At 51.8% G+C, this 3,463-nt stretch overlaps 1 protein-coding gene across 1 annotated transcript in view; it reads left to right on the top strand.

Annotated features, from left to right (window-relative positions):
- The window catches only part of LOC110266058, a gene marked incomplete at its 5' end in the record, with an annotated part of 41,673 nt that overhangs the window by 2,503 nt on the left and 35,707 nt on the right, over positions 1-3,463 (top strand). The window lies entirely within an intron of this gene.

Below are 3,463 nucleotides of genomic sequence, written 5' to 3'. Positions count from 1 at the left end.
ATTTAGCCTTGGACGGAATTTACCGCCCGATTAGGGCTGCATTCCCAAACAACCCGACTCGCAGATAGCGCCTCGTGGTGCGACAGGGTCCGGGCACAACGGGGCTCTCACCCTCTCTGGCGCCCCCTTCCAGGGGACTTGGGCCCGGTCCGCCACTGAGGACGCTTCTCCAGACTACAATTCAGACGCCAGGGGCGACCGATTCTCATGCTGGGCTCTTCCCGGTTCGCTCGCCCTTACTAGGGGAATCCTCGTTAGTTTCTTTTCCTCCGCTTATTGATATGCTTAAACTCAGCGGGTAGCCCCGCCTGACCTGAGGTCGCGCTCGGGACGATCCACGTCGCCCGCGAGTCGCCATGCCTTGAACCAGGGGAGAGGCGCGCGCGACTGGCACGAGGGTTGTTCTCGACCACCATCTGCCGCGGTGCCGCTCCCCACCAAGAGCCCGTCTCTTTGAACCAACCGCGAGCCAGGGGCTCCCGGGAGGCCAACATCCGCCCCCTCCCCGTGCCCTCGGACGGGCGGGACGGGGGGCGCCTTTTGGTGACACCCAGGCAGGCGTGCCCTCAGCCTAAGGGCTTCGGGCGCAACTTGCGTTCAAAGACTCGATGGTGGTGGTGCTTGATCATCACAAAAGGAGCTTTTTTTTTTTCAATCAGTTGGGTTAATGCCCTATATTTAACTCCTTGAAAAACCTCAATGTTTGACTAAGCATTGTTGTGATTGAAAAGTTCAAAAATTTTCTTAGTTCACCCTTTTCTTTTTCACTTAGAATCAATATAATATGCAAAAAAGGTGCCTAAGTTTTACTTAAAACATGATTTCTAATCACAACCGCAAACTAAAAACAAAGATAAACAAAATGTATAAAGAAGAATCCACTAAAAGTACGGAATCTATCATCCAAAAGATCTAAAAATATCCAAAAGCATCCAATAATATCTAGAAGCATCAAAATGTCTAAAATCCAAAATAAGCAATAAAAGTATCCAAAGCAAACTAAATGCAAATGCATCAAAATATATACAAGGATGTGAAAAATGAGATAACTAGGCCGAAAAAGTTCACCGGTTCCCAAATAATGCTACCGGTGCCCTCCCCACACTTAAAACCAAGCATCGTCCTCGATGCTAAACCGGAGGATTAGTGGGAGGTACAACGATAGGCTCTGGCTCTAACTGTGGCTATGGGACCGGCTGAGTCTCCTGTGTCTGAGGTGGTGCCTCCATATGTGCTGGCTCTGTAGTGTCAGGGGCATCCTGCTGAGCTGGTGCCTCCGCGTCCTCCTCCTGATGATCCTGCTCATCGGAGGCCGGAGAATCGGGAAGCGGAGGTAGCTCGGCGCCCAGAGAGATAAGGGCCTGGTCCATCCGATCCAAACGGCGTCTGACATGGTGTCGCTCTCGCTCTAAGAACCGGAAGAGACGCTGGACCAAAACATGAATGAACAAATAAAAAGGAAAAATAGAAAAGAATTAACAGAAATGGAGCAGGAACCTGGGAGCCGGGAAAACTGAAAATGGAAAAAGGGGGGACTACGATAGGGCAGGGGCAGCGGAGACAGACTGGCACCGCCGTGAACGGTGGCACAGTGGTTCGAGAAACTGAAGGGCGGAGGGACGGCGATGGTGAGAGGGTGAGTCGGTTAGAGGAGTAAGAGAGAAGGGAAGAGAGAGAGAGGACGGCAGTGATGGTGGCGCGGAGGCGGAGACGGTGGCGCGGTGGGAGTTCGGCCGGGAGGAGGAAGAGAGGAGTGAGAGAGAGAGAGAGAATGGGTGGTGGTGAGTGGGCGAAGAGAAGGTGATGATGAGGGAGGGCGAGTCGCCGGCGGTGAAGATGGTGCGGCGGCGGCCGGTGTTGCTGCTGCGATGACAGTTGGGGTGAGGAGAAGAAGAAGATGGAGGTTGGGGGGGATAGGGTGCGCGACTGCGCAGTGTGCTTCGCGAGCTAGGGTTATCTCGATTTTTGAATTGGCGCGCGCGCGCACCTTGCGCGTCCGCACCCATTGATAGAATGTGGTCCCTACGCGTGCACGTACAACGCGCTTAAGCGGGGATGAGCAGAAAGAGGAAAGGACGCGTGCGCGTACCGTGCGCGCACGCGTGCATGGAGTTGGGCCAGGGGCTTAGAGTTGGCCCAACTTAGGCCTAACTCTCTGGAGAATGGCCCGGGAGTCGCGCCACGAGGTTTGCGCGCACGCGGCATATACGCGTCCGCGTGAACTGAGGGGGATGGAGATCCACGCGTGAGCGTACAGTGCGCGCTAACGTAGGGTGGCATATGAGGCAGGGGCGCGTGCGCGTACCATGCGCGCACGCGTACATGAGATTGGGCTTTAGGCTTAGAATGGGCTTGAGGCATGCCCAACTCTCTGGTCCATGGCCTAGTTTGGTGGCACCGCGCAAGGACGCGCACGCGGCAAGTGCGCGTCCGCGTACATTGACGAATTTGTGAAATGGCGCGCTGGCGCGATGCGTGCGCTTGCGCAGATGGGGTTGAGCCTGGGGCCTAGAGCTAGCCCAGAAATGGCTTAACTCTCTGGGGTTTGGCCCAATCATTTGCAGCAGCAAATCGGCGCGGACGCGGCAGGTGCGCGTCTGCGCGAACTTCCAGGATCTAACAGTCGGCGCGCCCGCACGTAGTGCGCGTCTGCGCTCCCCCTCTTCTTTTTTTTTTTTTTGGGTGCTCCCTTTAGTGTTCACAACTCTTATTCACTCAACCATCATAGAATTCACAAAAAATGCAATTTTTGATATTATTCATCTACTACTAAACACAACATGCATGTGACTAAGCTAACAATTAAATTGTACAAACAAATTTGTATGAAACATCTCAAGTCTCCAACGATGATATGCCTTGGAGATTGCGCACCTTCCTCAACATCAATATCAAGCTTCTTGGAAGAGTTCTCCATGATGCTACATTCCCTTGGACTTTCAACATCTCCTAAATCTTCAACCACTTCTTCTTTTTCTTCACTGTTTATAGCTTCCTCTAGTTGCTCCAATACAAAATTTGACTCCTCTTTCTCCACCGAATTTTCCAATTTCTCCTTCATGCTTTGCTCTTCTTTTGACTTTTCACGTGTGGTTACGGAAGTACCTTGAGTATTCAAGCATTGATGGGCTAAAGTGTGCACCACCTTGGTCAAATTGGTCACAAACTCAAGTGTATCCCACTTCATGGCTTCTTGTCCTTGGAGTAACAAAGTGAGAGGATCGTCTATTGGGGCTTGGGGTGAATAGGAAGGTTCATTATTTTGGAGAGAGGGTTCATAGTAGGAAGGTGGTTCTTCTTGGTAAGGGTATGGAGATGGTGAAGGTTGAGGTGGTTCATGGTAGTAATCTTGATAAGGTTGTGGTGGTTCTAAAGGTTCTTCCTCATAATGATCACAAGGATGTGGTATGGGTGATTGGTTATATGATGGATAAGGGTCACATAAAGGTACTTGGTAGAAAGG

This window comes from Arachis ipaensis, chromosome B01, assembly GCF_000816755.2.
Source record: "Arachis ipaensis cultivar K30076 chromosome B01, Araip1.1, whole genome shotgun sequence".
NCBI classification, from domain to species: domain Eukaryota; kingdom Viridiplantae; phylum Streptophyta; class Magnoliopsida; order Fabales; family Fabaceae; genus Arachis; species Arachis ipaensis.
Note: the sequence above shows the minus strand (reverse complement) of the source record. Positions and strands in the feature narration are given on the sequence as shown.